Source organism: Myotis myotis, unplaced genomic scaffold (assembly GCF_014108235.1).
Source record: "Myotis myotis isolate mMyoMyo1 unplaced genomic scaffold, mMyoMyo1.p scaffold_m19_p_8, whole genome shotgun sequence".
In the NCBI taxonomy this organism is placed as follows: domain Eukaryota; kingdom Metazoa; phylum Chordata; class Mammalia; order Chiroptera; family Vespertilionidae; genus Myotis; species Myotis myotis.
Window position 1 is genome coordinate 12610300 of NW_023416390.1, and position 22051 is coordinate 12632350.

The 22051-nt window shown below is 37.0% G+C and overlaps 1 protein-coding gene across 4 annotated transcripts in view; it reads left to right on the forward strand.

The window, feature by feature from the left end:
• Positions 1 to 22051, forward strand: part of PARD3B (par-3 family cell polarity regulator beta) — a 916117-nt gene that overhangs the window by 545883 nt on the left and 348183 nt on the right. The gene's annotated exons all lie outside the window — the stretch shown is intronic.

Sequence of the window (22051 nt, forward strand, 5' to 3'; positions counted from 1 at the left end):
ACCCAAGGACATTGCTGCCCCATGGGCTCCTGGGGAGAAAAATGTTTAGAGAGGAGTGTGGGTACAAAATAAATTCTCAGCGAATTATTCATTGCTTCCTGAATGCTCAGAGGCCATGCTTTGCCAATGTTTTTTCTTGAGGCATATTACATATTTCATTAGTAGCAAATAGTAGAAAATAGAATAATCAAAACTGCATGTTCTACAAAACAGTCTGATAAATAGTGCTTATCTGTAACTCATTTACAGGAGTTCAGAAAAATGTTCAATCATGATGAAACAAGAGAAATTCATCCTATTTTCTATAAATTAAACAGATCCCTGGGACACATTTGCTCTGATCAGCTATAGTAAAAGACGGGTAGAAAGCCTTACCAAAGACGCAGTCCTAGGCACTGGCAACATGGGGTATTTTCTCTCATGTGATCCTTTGAAAAAACAGAGGAATAATGTGTGACAATGACATACATTATTACTAATAATTTAAAGGCAATTTATTTTCAGAGAGTGCTTGATAAACATTTCCTGTTCAGTCTTCCCAACTCCTCTATGATGAAGATGAATGGATAAAAAATGCTCTTCATTTTGGAGTAGAAATATATTACTGTTTTCCTCATATAATTTTTAAAAGTGGCCAGCAGTATGGTTCTAAAAAATCTGTGCAAAAGGAAACATAGCATCCATTTTAATTTAAGGGAGGAAAAATATCAAATCTGTATCCAGAAATGGTATTTCTCTTGATGTTTCTTGTTGCTGAAAAGTTTGATTTTTAAGAGCCTTTCTCTCTCAAGTTGAAACAGTCCTTGCAAAATATGTATGGTGAGCAGTCACCCATTGCATTTTGTCGTACTTATGCCATAGATGACAAGGATAATAGTAATGTTTGTTCAGCTTACAGAATTGGGCAGAGGCCATGAGCTGTTTTCTTCAGGACACTAATGCCCAACTAAGAGCATTGGCTAAAATGCACTCTACCGCAGAAGTGGTAAAATATGCTGTAAAAACATTTTTAAAGTAACCATCAATGTGTGGTCCCTTCCAGAAAGTGCCAATTGAAAGCTAACAGTCTTGCAAAGGGCTCTGAGGGTCACTATTAGAACTATTTTTCACAAAGTAAAAAAATAAAATAAAATAATTGCAGCAAAACAAAACCTCCTGTTTATTGTTTAATTAATTTATATTGGATATTGCTCCTGCATAAAGTGTGTGGGAATCTCCGAAAGCTAAACAGGCCCAATCAGTACCGTCTTTGATTAGTTTGTTTCATTTTTTGCTGCTGGGGCTAAGCTAGCATTAACTCGAATACTGATGAGTCATTGTTCGTATGTTCAAATTACTTTAAGGTGAACAGGTTTCATTTACTTACTTTCACTTAGGTTTCCAAAGCCAGAAAATTCTGGTTATAAAAAATAAAGCCTTCTCCTCCCCCATCTCCTTTCGCTATTCCCCAGACACAAACATAATTTTAAAATAGTTTGCTGTGTGCATCCTTCTAGATAGCACTCTATCTATATGCTGCCCCATCTACATACAAATGTCTATATCATATGTTGTGTTTCTTTATAAGATATGTATGGTGTTATGTTATATGAATGAATCTTGATTTACAATTTACATTTCCCCTTTTGACTGAATTTAGGCTTCATTGAGAGTTTTAGGGACTTTTTATGTTTTGGGGGCCTATATGTATTTCTTATTCTATAATTTTCTTATTCATGTCCTTTGCCAATGTTTCTATTTGTTAATTCTTTATTCTCTTCTTAAGAATATTATATATGTTACAAATAATTTCTTACAATTTGTCTTTTTTAGCTTGCGGGTGATATTCATTACTATAAAAAGGTTTTTGTCTTTAGTCAAATATTTTCATTTTTTCCTTCACGACTTTTGAGTTTTATACTTATTTATTTTTTTCTAGTACTTTTAAAGGCTTTTATTTTTTAGTGTGTAGCAAATTGTGATGTAATATTATCCATGGCTTATGAGCAGAAAAATTTTTCTCCATGTAAATAGACAAATTATTAGTAACATTTATTGGCTTTTGCATCCCTCTCCCATTAATTCAGAATGCAGTCACATTGCACACGAAATTCGCTTACTGCCTGGGTTGGTTCCTAGACATGCTGTTCTATTGATATATCAGACTGTCCCATGCCAGAACCATCCTTTTTAGGTTATCATGCTATCATGCTGTATTTTGATAACTTGCAGGACACTCTTCCTCTGATTTTTCTTCTTTGGTAAAATTACTTTGGCTTTTCATAGGCATTTATTCTCCTACATGAACTTTAGATCAGCTCATCAAAATAAATTTAAAAATTAAACAGGGGTGTTTCTTTGTGTGTGTGTGCATGTCCATCATCATGTTTGCTGATGGTTCCTGATAGAAATGTTTTCACCAAGTTGAATAAGTTTCTTTGTATTCCTATCTTCTTAAAAAGATTTTTATTTGCTCATTTTGTTTAATCAGGAATGTATGCTGCATATTATTAAGTGATTTTAATGATCTATATAGAATGATAACATGAATTTTGTTCTTTATTCTATTAATATGGTGAGTTATATTAATAGATTCACCTAATATTTAATCTCCAAATAACTTAAAATTTTTCTCTGCACTTATAAAAGGTATAAATGATTAATATTTTCTATGTGCTCTAAAACATAGTTATAAAACTCTAGTTATAATTTTACTCAGTGTCATTAGTTCCTATATATCCATTTTAGGTTTTTTTGAGGCTCGTCTGCCTCAATATTTGGTGGATACTTTTTTCAGCATGCATGTGGCCACATTTAAGTAACATCAAGAATGATTAAAATAATGAATAAAAGGAAATTTATTTTTAAACAATTAGATGTAACTATGCCTATTCAAAGGGGTTAGGGTGTCATTTTCTGGGTTTTCCAGAAAATCAATCTTTTCCTACTAATTGTAGACTTTCCTCTATTTATTTAAATTACCAGAATTACTATGTTCAGCCTGGATCCCTTTAATTTGTTCATAATTGAGCTTGTGTGGGTGTTGAGTTGGAAGCTCTCAGGAGCTGAATAACACAGCTGCCTCTTTGGCCTTTGGCATAGGGTTTTCCCCCAAAGAGCTGGCCTTGTTGGCAGTATGCCAGAGAGTTACAGTCAAAGACTTTTTGTTGAGAACTAAACATCTTTAATTTCCAGGCCTGGTGTTTTATGACCCAGTAATACTTTTTAAGTATTCGTCTGAATTATTCTAGGGACAGCATTTCAGTATTTTGGCCCATTCATTGATCTAATCTATAGCTCAATTCAAAGTTAAGTTTAAAATGTTATTTCACACAAGATTTTTTTTTTTTAATGTTTTCTCTCCTGTTTCAAATCGGCCTCTGCGTAGTACTCCTATTTCAGAAGGGCGTCCTGTAACACAGTTAGGAGGAGCCTGAGGGCGGTGCAGATGGGAGATGCTGGCCAGCTGTCCGGCCCAGTGCAATGAGAGGAAATGAGCTCTAAGTGATGCATGAGGCATTCAGGCAGCATTTCCGGAAGTTTCCCGACAATGAAGATTGTTAGCATTCCATGTCTCTTTAAAAAGTGCCTGTGTTAGGAGTCCCTAAAATCAAGACGATAAATAAACTGGCTGATTTTCCTTTGGGTTCAGCAATTTTATTTTGTGAGTTGCTTGTTCAAAATTTGTCTTAAGACAGAAAATATTTGCAGACACTCACAGCTGAAGTAAATTATATATCAACTGATTTATCATATCAACAAAGATAAATATTTGGTTCACATTTGAATATAACCCCTTCATAAATATCAGACATTTCCATCAGAGAGTAGTTAGGCATCTAGTTTCAAATCGAAGATGGACATGAAAAAATTAATTAACCCCACTCTACTTTTATATTTAATTTTTAAAATTATTTTTTTGTGTAGTGAAATACTTCTTTATACATTGTTAGTAATAAGACAAAAATCCTGAACACTGAATGTATCAGAGGATTTTTATTAAAGTGTATATTCTAATAACTATAATGCTAGTTTATAAATTATATATTATATTAATATAGTACATAAATATATATTAATAAATATAAATGTTTGTTTATACATATAGATCCTCTTTATTGATCATCAATAAGTAATGCCTCTGAAGATGGTAAAAGCTGAATCAAGAACTGCTATTTAAGATAAAACTTTGACCTATTTAAAAATAAAAGGCCTGGTTGGTAAAGAAGAACTAATAGGAACACCAAAAAAAAGTGTCTACCATCTATAATAAATAAGGAAGAGTATACCTATACAGTTAGGTGTATGCCCTAAGCTTTAGGAAGTCCAAATGAAGGAATTACCCAGTATGTGACTTTTTCATTAAACACATGTTTATTGAATATCTACTGTGTGCCAGGAAGTAGATTAAACACTGAGGATTCAGTAGTAAATGTTTGCCGCATGTACCTAGACTAAAACCCTAACAGAACCTAACAGAAAACTCAAAAATTAAAGACTTCGAAAAGGAAATACTGACATTTTGATGATAACTTATCTCAGAGAGGAAGAAAAGGGAGAGCCATCTGAAGACAAGAATGTGGTTGTTTTCAGAACTAGCTGATAACCTTGAAAAGAGGAAGAGAGAAGCAAATGGGAAAAGTAAATAAATAAATAAAAGTACAGGAAGAGCTAGCCAGCAGTTCGAGTTGAGACTTGCATCACTTATGGAGTTAGACACTCAAGCTATTTTTAGAGCCCAAAAAAGAAAGTGTGGTGGCCCATTGTTTATCTTAGCGAACCACTGTCAGGTGGAAAGCAGGCACCCAGTTCCTGTGTTCATTTTATCTTCATCTGCACAAGAGAAAGATGTTCGAATTGGAAAAGCACAGTTTCTAGCAAGTGGGAGACTAGACAATTTATATCTGTGTACACCAAAAGGATTGTGATTATAAAGTGACTGTCCCTGGTTATTAGAAATTAAGAAGAGTAGTCCAGGAAGCAAATTACCAATTTTCACAAAGATGATGAATTCCAGAGGCAACTGGTGAAGCTGGTGATCTCAATGCTGATCCTCAGAGGGTTTCCCTGTTTGCACAATGAGAAGGGGGTGGGGAGAATGGTGGTTACCAGCAACCTCCACGGGATCTCTGAAACAACTGATGTCTTAGTTCCTTTTTGAGAGAATTTTTAGACAGATAGATCAGGGAAATGTTATGATTTTCATTGGTCTTTTTAAAAGAATTTAATTCATTGTTTTTTATTGAGACATGAGCCAAATTATACACTAAGATAGGTAATAGCATTAGAATGCCCTTTCCCCAAATGTGCTAATTAAAGCTCATTGTCACTCTGAAAGGAATTAAATAATATATATGATAAGACTCTGGACCTTCTCATTATATTCTAATAAAACAACAGAATTTGATAAAGAATAGATACGTAGAATTTGGATGAAGGCATGAAAGGCATTCTTCCAAATTTTTAGTAGATATTGTCTCAGGGAATTGGGTAATATGTTAGACTGACAGAATTAGCATTCAAATAATTTCTTCTGGAATTGAAGAAGATATAATTTAACAAATAATGATGGATGCATTCATCTAAGAGGCATTCTTGGATACTATTTTCCAGGCAATATCCTAGGTAAACAAGACAAAGGCTTCATTCACTCTTATTGTGTTTTCATCCCCTTTGGGTAAATACATGATAAAGTTGTATACAAGTAAATTGACAATAAAATTTCAGATAGAGACGATTTTTTTCTGAAGCCAAATTCAGGTAGAGAGGAAGGCTCAGGAGAAGTGAGCTTCTTTTAGAGAAGGTGGTGAGAGATAAAGGCAATGTCCCAGAATCAGGTTAAAGGAACTGAATTGTACAAGTGTACAGTTTGGGAGACATGATATCATTGCAGTTATTCAAGATGTCTGTGATTTTTAGTTGCCACCCCCAAAGCTAGTTTTATGTTACCAGATCAAGGAAGGCAACAGTTCCACTCTACCCTGGCCTATATTTAATTACATTGTTAAATATAGCACTGGCCCTAACCGGTTTGGCTCAGTGGATAGAGCGTCAGCCTGCGGACTCAAGGGTCCCAGGTTCAATTCCGGTCAAGGGCATGTACCTTGGTTTCGGGCACATCCCTAGTAGGGGGTGTGCAGGAGGCAGCTGATCGATGTTTCTCTCTCATCGATGTTTCTAACTCTCTATCCCTCTCCCTTCCTCTCTGTAAAAAATCAATAAAATACATATTTTTTAAAAAATATAGCACTGTATTTAAGTCTGAGTACAATATTTTAATAGAGACAAAAACAGTGTGGAATGCATCCAGATATTGGTGAGAGGCCTAGAAACCATATCCAATGAAAAACAGTAGGAAGAAATAGATGTCTTGCTTGGAAGAAAGATGGGTGGAGGCACACAAGAGTTCTCCTTAGATATTTTCATGGCTAAGACTGAAAAACTCAGATCTGTTTAAATTTGAATATGCCCCCCAAATATATCAAGTAGTGATAGCTTCTTCAGAAGATACGTCAAGTTTACAAGCTTTGAAATGAAGGAAGTTAATAATGATGGAAAACTAAATTCTGGTTTGTGACATGTTTGATATGCAAGGAAAAAATGGATATATAAATTAAAAAAACTCATGAAGACTGAGAAGCAAAATTCATCAGCATTATGGGAAAGGATACAATTTTTCACTATTAGATAAAGGATAAATGTTATTTTTTAGTGTATCTTAATATAGTGATATAGTTAATATAACCACACAGCTTATAACTCAAGTGGGGTGACTTAGTGAAAACAAGTGAGTTCAGAGAAATGACATATCAAGACTCAGGCTGAATTCTTAAAAAGACATCTCTGGTGAGCAAAGGGAAACCTGAAATAACTGACTTCACAAATAGTTTGCAACACTGCCATCAAAGCAGGCCTCTCACGACATTGAAAATCCAACATTCCAGTTAACGAAAACTTAACATATAATTAAATTTTAGACAACTATGCATTGAAGAGTGAAAATTAATATTAACTTGTATTACTAATAACTGAATTATAGCTATATAGATCACTTCTCTGTATCTGTAATATAATTAGAATCATAAATATAGCAGAATAATACAGATTTTGTTTAAAATTATTTAGAATAACTATTTGAGTTGGAAGCAAAGGCATAAAAATGCCTTTTTATAAAAAGGACTTGATTCTCTCCCTGTAAGTCCAAATGCATTTTTCTGCTTTTTTTTTGCCTTTGCATTACCTAAGAAATATGTTTTCAAGAATAACTCATTTTGTGTTCATTATTACTATTAATTGGAAAATGATGCCTTTTTTGTGTAGAAATTGTACTTTTATACTACTTCTTATGTTTTAGATTTGCCCAAAAGTCATGGCACATTTCATCCCACCTCTCTCATACCATCTCCAATGAATAAATGTGACAAATACCTAAACACTATTACTTTCATTTGTCTTTTTTTCCTTTTCATTGAATTTATTGGGGTACCACTGATTAACAAAATTACATAGGTTTCAGGTGCATAATTCTAGGATACCTCATCTGTATACTGTATTTATTGTGTGTTCACCACCCCAAGTCAAGTCTCCATCCATCTCCATGTTATATCATTTGATGAATTGTGATGGGTTCACTCAGCGAGATAGACCACCGACTCAGAATTTAAATTTAAGAGTCTTTATTAAGCTGGCCAGCTGATTACAGTTACAGCACCCTGCCGAAGCAGAGGCTGAACTGCAGTGACGACCACAGGAGTTACATTTTATTATTAAATTTTGTGGAGGCCCAGAGGAAAATGTGTCTTTCAAATTCTGGGGCCCCCAATATGGAGGAAACTCTCTTCATTTATACTTTTTCCAGTCTTTGTCTCCCAAATTTGGAATGAGACTTCCAGGCCTTCTGAGAAAAAAGGCCTGCGTGCTGGGAAGGGGCCATGAGACCATATCTCAAGGCCTGGCCTGATGTCAGTACCTTTCTATCTATGTGTTCTAGGAACAGACAGCACAGCATGACCTGTCTGGCCAAAGCGCCAGATATGCAGCCCAGCACAGAATGAATGGTTAAGAGGCTCAACTCTCTCATATATTTCCATCAGGAAAATAAATTATCTTGGAGGCAAGGATCATCTGTCTTATATAAAAACATGGTAACCTGATGCCTAGAACTAGAACAGGAGATTCAATGCTGGTATTAGTAATAGTTATAGCCATAGAGAGGATAATGTTAGTTGTATTATTAGAGATGAGTGTTTGACTTGAATTGTCAATGTAAGTAATTTCTCTTCAAGTGAGTATTGTGAAGTACTGGGGAAAGGTTGTATGGATTTTGTATGTAGAACCTCAATCAATCATGGGGTCACAAATGGTCTCAAATGTTGACATGCAGTGTTTCACATTTTCTTAAGTGGAGGCATTGTTCAGTGGAATACATAGATAAATCAAAAATTCAGTGTCTGGAAGAGAAACCCTAGGTTCTGTTTTCTCACAGGAGATATAAAGAAAACTACATTTGTAATTGAATCTTAACCAATGATGTATGCCCATAACAAATCCATGAAGATCTCCATTAAATTAGCCTCTGTATATTTAGAGCATTATTTGTGCTCTGATGGAAAATCTTGATCAATAGAGAAACTGCCTTATCCTTTAGAACTGAAATATTCCGGGTTCCGCTTGAAATTTGGATTAATACATGGACTGCTTCTTTGTTTACCTCAAAGGAAGCTCTACCTCTCAGATACTAAGCATTTTAAATAAAGCCAAATATGAACCTTTCTTTCTCACTTGTCTTTGTTTTGTAAACCATTATTCATGTTTAAATGAAATTCTGTGTTCCTTCCTAAAGAACTTTTGTGCTAATACAAGAACATCTTCATAAAAATGTGAAACTAAGGGAGCTATTTAAAGAATAGAAAAAAATACTTAAATTCTCCTTCTCAGTATGAACCAAATTTATTTTAGTTGTTTTGAAGTGAGATTTTGTTAGTTAAAAATATTGTATATAAAAATAATTAAATATAGTATAATAATAAAATATTATATAAGTATATAATATAACTAGAGGCCCGGTGCACAAAAATTTGTGCACTTGGGGGGGGGGGGTCCCTTAGCCCAGCCTGTGCCCTCTTGCATTCTGGCACCCCTCACAGGATGTCCACCTGCTGGCTTAGGCCCACTCCCTGGGGGGATTGGGCCTAAGCTGGCAGTCAGATATCCCTCTGGCAGCCCGGGAGCCCTTGGGGGATGTCCACTTGCCAGCAGGGAGCAGGCCTAAGCTGCAGTCAGACATCCTTAGTGCTGCTGAGGAGGCGGGAGAGGCTCCCGCAACTACCCCTGTATTGGCAGCCATCAGCCTGGCTTATGGCTGAGCAGAGCTCCCCCTGTGGGAGCGCACTGACCACCAGGGAACAGCTCCTGCATTGAGCGTCTGCCCCTGGTGGTCAGTGTGTGTCATAGTGACCAGTCATTCCCAGTCGTTCTGCTGTTAGGGTCAATTTGCATATTACCCTTTTATTATATAGGATAGAGGCCGGGTGCATGGGTGGGGGCTGGCTGGTTTGCCCTGAATGGTGTCCGGATCAGGGTGGGGGTCCCGCTGGGGTGCCTGACCAGCCTGGGTGAGGGGCTGAGGGCCGTTTTCAGGATGGCCACACCCCCTTCAGGGTGGGGGTCCCCGCTGGAGTGCCTGGCCAGCCTGGGTTAGGGGCTGATGGCTGTTTGCAGGCTGGCCACAACCCCCAGCCACCCAAGCTCCCAGTGGAGGCTGGCTGGAAGCAGGTATCTAAGATTTATTTATCTTCTATAATTGAAACTTTGTTGCCTTTAGCGGAGCCCACAGCCGGCCAGTGCATGCGGGAAGCTTGGCATGGGGGAAGCTTGTCTTCCTCCATCGCCGGGGCAACCAAGCCTCCTGCTTGCTCCAGCTCCGTGGTTGCCGGCTGCCATCTTGGTTGATTTAATTTGCATATAGTCGCTCTGATTGGCTGGTGGTCGTGGCTTGTGAGTGTAGCGAAGGTACGGTCAATTTGCATGTTTCTCTTTTATTAGATAAGGTGAATATATGTTAAATGAATTTTGGCAATTATGTAGTTGTCTCTTCTGAATGGTATTTGGAATGATTTTTTTTATGGGCCATACTTTAAGCAGAAATTAATACTATTGTGGGGAGGTACAACTACCTCAGTTTTAGGTGCAGTAATTGCAATTTGTCCTTTAAAAGTCAAATGGGAATAGCCTTCCATATTTTTATTTTAATATATACATAGTCATACCTTTATGATCTTATTTTTTCTCAAAATGATTATATTGAACATATGCTTTTAAATTTGTATCCTTTAAGAACAATCTAGCTTAAATATTATTTTCTTTATCTTTGTTTCTATATTATCATTTAATTGTAAAGTTTGCTCTTGAATAAATTTGTCCTGATTTATTTGTCTAATATTATACTTGGCCATAAGAGTTGTTTTCAATTTTTTGCTCTTAGAAATATCAATGCATTGAGCCTGCTAGTACAAAAACCTTTGTAAATAATCATGATTATTTTACCACATAAATTTTTGGCCAACTGTTATGTAAAGATTTAAACTTTTTGACCACTTGCTCTCCAGAAAGGAAATATTGCTCCTATCAGTAGTATATGGAAGAATCTAGGTGTCATTATTATTTTTTTAATTTTGCCAATTTTAAAAGGATATTTTTCTTTTACTTTTAAAATTAACTTTGTGGCTAAACATACTTTATACATTTATTGACTTTATGTTTTCTATGGTGAATCTTCTCAGCATTGCCTCTGTAAAGCTAACAATTTCTAAATTAAATATCACCTCACTGGAAATAAAACGTTATTCTACATTAAAGGTCAAATCTTATTTCTTGCTCATGGGGAAAATAGATATTTTGCTTTTACTTTCCTAAAGCTAAGGATGTTACCTGCTCCAGAATACATATTAATCAATAAATCTGTGTTTCATTAAATGGTTAGAAAATGTCTAGCTAATTTGAATAAGAAACAGAGTCTGAATTCAGACTTATTTATGATAAAATCTGCTTAATCTTGGGTAAATAAATCTTTTTAAAATAATTTCTTTTTAGTTCTTTATTGAAGCATTAAAATTACTATACTATACAGGGTGAGGCAAAAGTAGGTTTGCAGTTGGTCATGCAGGTTATTATATTACAATAGCTTTATTAACTCTGTCTTGTGTACTCACAACCGTAAACTTACGTTTGCCCACCCTGTTTACAGCTGGCCGCTTTAGAACCCTACCACTTAGTACAAAGGCTGGTGTCACCAGAACCACCTACTCTGCTCTTATAGGACTGAATAGGTGTTCAACACTTGAAAATATAATTTCAGTCTCATGTAAAACTCATCCACCTATTTCTTCCTTCCTTCCTTCTTTCCTTCTTCCCTTCCTCCCTTCCTTCTTTTATTAAACAAATATTTCTGTTCCTTCTCTGCCAGATACTACTTTAAATAACTGAGACTTATCAGTGACAATGGACAACAATACCTTATTTCTGTTAGATTACCTAGAATGGAAATAATCTCATGAACAGAGTTTGAGAGATTAGGGATGTAAATGGTAATAATAAAATAAGTGAACAAAGACACCAGAACAATAGTCACTACAACAAACAAACTACAAATTGTGGAGAGAGGAGACATGACTGGAAAGGCTAATGCTTCAATACCCACTTGGCTAGAGTTCATGAGAAATGGTACTGGGAGCTCTGTCCAGTGATAGAATTAAAATTAAAATAGAGATCGAATTGGAAATTGACTACTCAAGTGTGATGGTTCCAAGTGAGCTGGGAAAAGCCGATCAACCCTCTGCTGATCCAGGAACTAACTGGCATAAACCCCAAGTACATCAGCATTGTCTTGAAAGATTTGTGAGAGCCTACAAAGGTTTCAGCTGAAATCCTTAAAAGTAAAATAAGATTATAGCAAAACATTGGAAAACATTAAGCTCATTTTTTTTTTTAAGTTTGGGAAAGGTTTTTGTAGCGACCAAAATGAATGAAAAATGAGTTACATCCGAGATTTCCTATTTCCAGCCTTAGTAAATCAGTCATGCCAGGTAAATGAATCATGCCTGAGCTTTCTCTGGACTCAGAAAGGCTAGAGGAGAATCACAAGTGGCCAAGTCCTCTAGCCGTAGGCTAATAATAGTCAAGTAAGACCGGGACATTCTAACTTAAACAGCCTTCTTAGATACAAGTTTGTTCACCATCTTCCAGTGTGTGTGCATTGCTGGGCTTTTAAGAGTCTACACAAATCTTTAAGACATAATATAGGACACTGACCAATGGAACAGAATCGAGAGCTCAGAAATTAACCCACATGTATATGAGCAACTAATTTTTTACAAAGGAGCCAAAAATATGCAATGGAGAAAGGAAAACCTTAAAATAAATGGTGCTGGAAAAATTGGAAACCACATGCAAAAGAATGAAGCTAGATTGCAGTCTGACACCATACACAAAAATTAACTCAAAATGGATTAGAAACCTAAATAAAAGGACTGAAAAAATTAAATACATAGGAGAAAATCACAGTACTAACCTTATGGACCTTGGTCTCAGAGAGACCCCAGAGTCAAGGGAAGTAAATGTCAAACTAAATATTAAACTTTGATGCCTGAGCTCCCAACCATTAAACCTTTCTGTTTCCAGTCATATTAATTTCTTAGTGTTAACTCTAAAAACAGAAGTTACATCCCCACTCCTATTTAAATGTTAATTTTCATTCAGGACTCACTCAAGTCTTGCCTGCTTCAGCTCATTCTCTAAATTCTGAAAGCAGTTACCACTGGCAGCACTAAGTTTAGCACAGAATTGCATACTCTCTGGGGTACCTACCATGTGAAATTTTTTTCTCACTCCGATTAGATGAGAAGCTCCTACACGGTCATACCTTATTATCTTTGGCACCCTCCTCTTGCTTCGAATGTGTACCTGCTGAGTAAATCCCAGACGGATGACATGCTTGGGTTTTGGTAGAGCAATCTGGGTGCAATCTCAGAAACTTATTGGTCACCATGATTGATTAGGCTGATTTTACTTAGTAGGCAGGTTCTCCTTTCCTACATCAAATTATTGAATGAGTAAATGGATAAAAGTGCAAACAAATACTTAAAGGATAAATGAATAAAAGTGCAAATAAATGTTTGGTTTGGGTAGCAAAATAAAATAGGGATAAAGATATTCTGGGAGGGTGTAGACCAGCGGTTCTCAACCTGTGGGTCAAAACCCCTTTGGTGGTCGAAGGACCCTTTCACAGGCGACCTAGGACCATCGGAAAACACATATATAATTGCATATTGTTTTTGTAATTAATCATTATGCTTTAATTATGTTCAATTTGTAACAATGAAAATACATCCTGCATATCAGATATTTACATTACGATTTATAACAGTAGCAAAATTACAGTTATGAAGTAGCAACGAAAATAATTTTATGGTTGGGGTCACCACAACATGAGGAACTGTATTAAAGGGTCGCGGCATTAGGAAGGTTGAGAACCACTGGTGTAGACTATAGCACTCCACACTCACATTCACTTACCCAAACCAGTGTTGTTTATTTTATAGCGTTTGGAGAAGGTTCATAATAATGAACAGACTTAAGAGCCAAACACAGGCAATATAAAAAGCCAAGGTTATGCATCATTATATAGAAAAGAGTGAAAGCAGTTGTTTAGAACTTGAGAAAAAAGGCTGTGTGCTTTATTTCCTAAGTGGAGGAATCTATGAATAAATTAGGCAATCACTTGACATAATTGATTTAGATCATGTGAATTCCTGGCACTGCCTGAGGGTTAATTAGATCAGATTGTTTTGTGGCCCTTCCTAGTCTTCTAGCACTGACATTTTTCCCCTTTGTATTAATCTATACCTCACTTTATTGTTGTTTTGTTTTAATCTCAAGAAGAATATTATTTTATTTATATTATTTAAGTTTAGTTAACATGAAGTGTTTTTTTTGTTTGTTTGTAGAATTAGGAAAAGTTGAAGATATAAATATTCATCTAACAAAATATCTGTGCTTCTTATGTGAATCCTGTTTTCATTTTCTATTAATCTATTTGCAAAGAACAGTGTATTCTGTGCACAAATGTAGTGCCATGGGAATTATATTTAAAACATGCTTGAATTGCTTGCAGCAACATGAAATTGAATTACATTAGTATAGAGCAATTTGACTGTATGTGAGTTGTCCCAAATATTGTATAGGCTGAATATTCATAGATTTTGTTTACCTTGAGTATTGGCAAATATCCTAAAGTAATCCCAAAAATGTCCTAAATCAAATAACATGATTGACTCAAAATAAATTAAAAATATTCTACATGATTTAAATACTTGGAATAGGCTCACCCATTAACTGCTTCATAATTTACACACATTTTTATCCATGAAGCAATTTTGGTATTTAGGTTTAATCAATGAATTTATTGATACAAGTACAGTCTACTCTAGCCTCATTTACTAAGACAACAAGGAATTTTAAAGTGCTCCATATTCTTGTAACCTGATTTATACAGTGTCCAGCATAGAGACTTGATACTGATAGATGTATAAGTTAACTCTTAAATCAACTAAATTAACTAACCCCTTAGATATCTAAATCTGTATCCCTGTAAAACATAGTACTTAAAGGGCTCATCCTTGACCAATCCATAATTCAGAGAGGTTATTATATTGAAAATGTGGTCACAAAGTCATTAAGGGCAAGAATTTCTAAAGACAACTCAATCTAATTGTCCACCCCCACTGGAAAAAAACTGATGATGTGATTAATCATTAATGGATTAGGAATATTATATTTGTAAAAGAAGGCAATAGTTATTACACAGGTGCTTAATATATCATTACCCTTGCTTTAGGAGGTTGAGTCTGAAAATAAAATGCTAGTGTGTAAGTCTAATACTTAGAGAAGCTTCTTGGAACGAAAAGAGAAAAACCTTGTCTTCTGTTGGAAAAGAGATTTAGTATGGATAACATGTAAAACTAAGAAATGATCTTAGAGTTTACTTTGGATTACATTATTTTTCTTTTTTAATCCAGCAACATCCTAAAAAGTAATTAATTTGGAAATAACATTCTTAAAATAGGATTAAGAGACGCTGCTTAAGAGATACTTAATCATCACTCCATATTATTCACGTGTTGTTTGTTATTCAGGAGAATAAAGGAATAATTATAAAATACATGACAAAGAATTAACATATTTAATATATGAAGAGCTCTTATTAATTATTAGAAAATAAATATTTCAATTCAAAATTTAAAAATATATGGTCAGACAATTTACAAATAATTTATTCAGTTGTCCAATATATATGGAATATGTCCAACCTCACAAGTAATTAAGGAAACGAAGATATTTTCTTGGAAAACTGGGAAATGTTATAATATACATGTGCTTGTGTTGTAACACGTTTATTGGGTATTTAAGTTAATATCAGTTTATCACAAGGCAATGTGGTAATTGTATAAGATACCTTAGCGCTTTTGTTATCTTTTACCCAGTAAGTCCATTTCCTTCCAAAAAAAATCAAAATCAAACTTTAAGGGTTTTTCATTATAGCGAACTTAATTTTCCAGCAACTAATGGGTTGGTGAAATTATAGACTCTAATCTAATAGATATAATATACTGTTATGTAACAAAAGTCTATTTAATGACATAAAAATGTTAATGATAAAACATCATTTGAAAAGAAACAGTATACAATTATGTCAGTGTAGGTGCATATGTGTATATATTTGTGTGTACATATGGAAGGAAATTCAATAACATGTTTACATCAATTTGTCTTTTAGTGGAAGTTGTAGGGACAATTATAAATAATGCTACATGTATTATTTATATATTCCTGTATATTTTCATGTCCTGAATTTTTGAAATAATTTCTCTGGTGTTGTTAGGGTTTTGTTTTTTTTTCTGATAGTCACTATAGTCACAAAGCTTAGAATTACAGAGTTCTACAAGGACCTACCAAAGTATCTGAGACATAAAAAAAACAAAACTGTTGGCTCTAAAGTATAAAAAACAAGCCAGCTATTTTAAATTAATAAATGTTCAATTATCTCTGAAATGTAACCCTATGCCAGTTTTATTTAGTTACATTTAGAATTCAATGAAAACTATTATCACATTTGAACATAGTTTGTATTTGGGGATATTTTCCAGTTCACTAGAATTTCTGTGCATGCACAAGGATTGCCTAAAAAAATTAGTCTATGTCTATTAAATGAGTAATGCATACCCAAATAATTTTGAATCAATTTTCCCAAATCTCTGGGGGACAGAGGAGTAGGGAAGAGTGGTAGGAGGGGATTATGCCCATTGCTTTTCTTTTTTCCTTCCTTCATCAGCAGGCTTCCTGGCATCCAAAGAAATCCCTGGTCAAAGGGAAAGAGATTCAAAATATGCTGCCTGTGACATCATTTTGGATGCTGGGTCTAACAACTTTCTGTTTTTCCTATTAATATTTTCTATGAACTCAACCTGGTTCAAGATGGTTAATATACCTCAATACCTTCCAAAAGGATAGTGGAGGTTTAGTCTCTCTGTGTTAATACCTGTTCTGCTAAAAGGAGCTTGATGGAAATGAGCTCCTCTGATAGATCAGTATAACACACCAGGCCAGTTCACCAGAGTGTGTGCAGGACGTTGTGCATCCACTGACGTGAGTGGGTGTGCTCTGAATTGGAGAGATAGCCCATAAACCCCCAAAGTTAATATCCTCTGATAAGCAATGAATCTGAATGACAACTTCTCAAAATCTATTGCATATTAGTAGCCCTGGTTTTGCACTGTTTGCATATTAAACAGATGATACTGGATTCTGGGCAGAAATGTAGTCAGTATTATATACTTCAGCTCATGCCAGAAAAGAAATCTTTTGATAGCACTATTATAGCCAAGAACAGCAGCAGCTATCCAGTCCCAAACCAGCCAGGTGCCAAAATGAATTCATCCAGGAATAAATTGGGTTGCTGTCTCAGTGTGAAGTCCGTAAGCTTTAGGGAAAATGCACGTGAAAATCCTGGGTAGCTCATGTTACCAGATCTTGAGGGTTAGCGTTCAGTTCTGGGCTGTCAGTTAACTTTAGGAGAAGAAACACTGAGTGATGGGAGAGATGCTCTTACCCAGCCAGCCAGCTCACAAGCACGTCCAGAAGTGCCATGAAGGGAGCAGAGGGTGTTCAGTAACGTGAGCTCTGCATGTGACTTGAAGTTACCATGCTTACTTGTCAGATGTGTAGGTGACACGCAGCTGGGTGGGGCATCTAATGCACTGGAGGACAGAACCAGGATTCCAAAAGATCTGATCAGGGAGAACTGATGAGCTGCAATTCCAAAGATTACATTTAATAGTGACAAATGCAAATTCCTGTATTTGGCTTAAAAAAAAAAAAAAAGGAGAAGCACCTCTCTCCTGTCTTACTCCCATCCAATTCATTGCTCATGTTGCAGCCTGGGAGATCTTTTTAAAACCCAAACCCCATCTTGTCACTTTTTTGCTGAAAATCCCGTAACAGCATCCTCTTGCCCTGGGGATAAAGACAAACTCATTATGGGGATTTGAGGTCCGCCATGACTGGCCCCTCCGTTTCTCCGCCACCTGGGCTCGCACTGGTCTCTCTCATGCTGAGCACTCCAGCCGTATGACAGGCCTTCAGGTTCTATGTATAGAACCTGTCTTGTTTCATGTTTCCTCTGTCCAAACACTATCTTCACCCTTCCCTATATATCTCCAGGTCTTAACGGAAAGTCAGCAGGGAAGTCCAATCCATAAACTAGGCTTAGTCTCTTCATTACCTATTTTCAAAGTTCCCTGACCATCCTTCTTTCATTCAGCAAATATGTTTTGAGTGTCTACTGTGTCCCAGGCACTGTCCTGGACCCTGGGAACAAATTGATGAACAAAGCAAAGCCCAGGTCTACCTGAAGCTCATGTTCTAATGGGGAAGAGGACAGGCAGCGATGAATGCCTTGTGAAAGAATGAAGCAGGAGGAGGAGATAATGACACAGTTGGGGTCGGAAGGCCCTACCTGAGGTGAGGTGGCCAGGGAGGACCTCTGTGCCGATGAGATGTCTGTGGAGACGTGAAGGAAGGGTGTCAGTGAGCCAGTGGCTGTCCAGAAGAATAGCACTAGCCCTGAAGAGGAATGTGCTTTCTATGTTTGGGGGCCTACAGTGAGGCCAGAATGGGTGACGGAAGGCTGCTGAGCAAGCGGACAGCTGTGCAGAATGAGCTGGGAAAGGCCCTGGGGACCAGCTCAGGCTGGGCTTGGAGGCTGTACGTTTTTAGACTTTCTTCTAAATGTGATTGGAAGCTATTTGAGAGGCGTTGAGCAAAGGATTGTTCTGATTGAGATTTGTTTTTGTTTTAAAAGGATTGCACTGGCTTCTCGGGGCGGGGGGTGGAGGTGGGGGTGTGTGGAAATAATGTATAGGGAATAAGTGTAAAATCCCAAAGTTCAGTCCAGGGGTTACCACATCTGTCGAGGTGAGAGCTATAGGAAGCTTTGTCCCAGAAGGTTTGCTAATACTTCTGACATTAGTTGTATGATAAAAACCCTGCTGGTACAGGCTCAAGGCTGTCCCTCCACTATCCCAGTGCCCAGCATGCTGCCATTGGCTCACCACAGGAGTTTGTTGGACAAAGTCCTGGCTTAACAGGAGTTAATATAAAAAGGATTTCAGTTCGCTGTACACATGATGAGCCAACAATAGTGCCGTTTGGCTGCCAAAAAAGCGAACGCTGTCTCTTTCCCTTTCCTACCGCCCGACACCTGAACAATAGTCCATGCTTCCCCTTGGTAACAATTTCCAGGTGTATGAGCCTCACAACAACTTATGACAACTCTATTGCTTAACTTGTGAGAGTTTCACCAGCCATTTTTAAGAGACATCATGTGCTCTTGCGTGTCGTCTGTTGGGAAATTCCACTTTTGGTAGGTAGTGGTGACTAGTGAAATATGTAGCTCCTGATTATGAAGCCATTAGCAGAATCTTACCTCTCAGACTCACGTAGTAGAAGGAAGTTGTGCTTTGAAGTCAGGAACCCTTTGGGTCCCAGCGGTCCCACTCGCTAACTTTATGACATAATCCCACCGAGCCTCAGTTACCTGCTCTATAACTGCAGATTGTAATGCCCAACTCACGGAGCTCTGATAGGATTGAGATCGCACATGTTAAAATGCTTAGCATGATTTCTGACACGTAAGTTGGCAACAAGTTTAGTTTCCTTCCTCCTCTTCCCTGTTAAAGATAGAATCACTATGTGGAAATGTGCATTATAAATAGTGGGATTATAACACATGTTATACAAGATGTGTTGTTTTACTTGCTCATAGAGAAAAATGGTTGTGGGATAGTCTGAGCCCTTCTTTTCTGATGGCTTCGTCAGTATCAATTTCTTGCCGATAACAGAATATTTACCAACGGTCTAGGAAACAGCAGTTTTCATACTCTGAGTAGTAGAAATAGTCCAAACCTGGTAGATTCCAAGAATTCACACAAAGAGGATTCCTGGGAGGGGTCTCACATAGGCATCTTTTCCTCATCATGCAAAAAAGGACAGAGACTCCATACAACTGACCTTTGAGGACCTTTGTAATCTGTTGCTGTTTGCCATGGAAAGATTAATAAAATGCTGTCTGCATCTTCATTGAAGTTGCATACAAATCAACATAAGACAGATAGAAAGTGGTGCATTTTCTTGGAAGTGAAGCCAAAGTGTCCTGGGGGAAACAGATGGAGAGAATATCCTACAAAGAGGAGGTTATAATGGGGAGCTGGTTCCAGGAGGAGCAATAAAATAGTATTTGTACACGTGAGGTTCCAGGCATTTCCCCCTGAGGAGAAAGCCAAATGGGAAGAAACCAGGAATTACTTTATGACTTCAGTAAAAGAAGAATAGAGGAAAATATAATGAGAAAGGTAAAAAGGATTCAAACCTGAATATCAGGCTAAGGAGACCGTATTATTTTCTAGGCAGTTGAATTTAGTGAAGGCTTTTGGTGAGGTAGAAAAATGATGCAAGGGATGTTTAGCATGGGCTAATCTGGGCTGAGTTGAAGAGATGTATAGTAGAGTTGGGGAGATGGAGGTAGGTCAAGAGCAAATTGGAAGCAATTTCCAAAGATCGGCCATCAAATAGAAAAAGCCTTGGGTCTGGTTAGGAGACCCGGAAGGAGGACTTGTGACTGTCCTCGTGACTATGGCATGTGTGCCATCATGCGGGGCCTCCATGCAGTTCCCTCTCCATTCACCAGTGCAGCTACACCCTCTGAGTGGCCCTAGGTTCCAGCCTTGATTTCATGATGTCCTCATGCAGGAGAGAAGCAGGTGATGGCACTTCCAAAGAATAATGCTCTTAATCACTGATGATATTCTTAGCTTTGGGTGAGAGTTACTCAAGGTATCTTAGGACCATTGGTCCTGTGGTTTAGGAAGCTGTGGTTTTAAGCACAAAGATGTTTCCATTTATTAAATAGTGTAATAATTTTGCAACTTATTCCAGAGAAATTAAATAATACCACCCCACAAAAACTTGCTGTAAGATATATATCCCATTATTTCATATGAGTGGAGGCAATGGGGCTGAGAATCCAGGGGAAAAAAGGTGGGTAGAGTGCAGTAACAGAGAAGAAAGAACTGCATAGAGAGTGAACTCCAGAAATATCTAGAGCAGTGGTTCTCAACCTTGGCTGCACATTAGAATCACCTGGGAATCTTTTTAAAATCCTGATTTCTGGGCCTCATCCTCTGGAAATTCTGTTTCTTTGTTATGGGGTGGAGCCACAACATAAGTAACAAAGAGACAGAATTTCTGGAGGATGAGGCCCAGAAATCAGGATTTTAAAAAGATTCCCAGGTGATTCTAATGTGCAGCCAAGGTTGAGAACCACTGATCTGGAGAATCAGTCTTGAGAGTTGCAGAGTCCTGAGCAGAGCACTCATGTCAGGAAACTAACAAGCCAGGAACCTCACTCCCACAAGGATCCAGGAAGGGGTACTTGGAGCTCAGACAGTATCTGATTCCTTTGAGAAAGACAGTGTCTATTGAATGCACGACAAACAAATTAATTAGTCAATTTGTGATAAAATGATTTGATTTTCCCAGTACTCTTTAATGAGATAAACACAATTGTGTAAGAATATGTGAAAAGTAGTGGATTTTCCTAATTTAGATTTAAGCTCCCCTGAGATTCATAAAGAAAGAAAGGGAATTTTAAAGAGATGGCTAAAAAGTTGTGAAGGAAGGAGTAGTTGGCTAACGATGAGGAAGCAGGTCCTCATTTTTGTCCTGTGGCACCCTGGCTGAGAGATACACTATCATATTAGAAAACTTCAGCTACTGAGTTCTAACTAGCTTATTGTCAGAACAGCCGCCCGCCAGGGAGGACCATGGTGCTTTGGGGAAGCCTGCTAAGAGAGATGGCAAGATAAACATTGGCATCATTATCTTGTACTAATTTCCTAACCCCCTTTTCAGCAAAAGCTTTGTGTATGTTGTTTTTGCAGTTTTGGTTTCAATAAATGGGAGAATTTTTCAACACATAAAAATGGGTAGTGCTGATACTCAAAATTCTCCCTGAAGAGAAACAGTGTGCCAAGTAGCCATCGATATAAGAAAACACTATAAATCAATGCAGTAAAGGAGGGAACTTAATTTACAACTTATAACAGGTTGGCCTTCCTTGAAATTTCTGAAAATCAATCAGGGGCACAGAAATCGATCTACTAAAAGCGAATAAAATGGATTCTTAATATTGGCAACTGTGTCCTTTTTCTTAAAAAGCTCTGAAGGAACAACTCTCAGAAACAAGTTTATTAACCATTAAGGAATTATTTGATATTTAGTTTCCTAGCAAACTATTCAAGGAAAAGGGTTGATGGCCTCATTAGAAGATGTATTTTTGTTGTGCCAAACATCATCTTCAAAGCTGCATTCTCTATTCCGTCACAGATGGAAATCAAAAACTAAATGAAATAGAGCTGCCTGTGTAAAGGACAAGCGTTGCATCATATTTTAGAGTGCTGCT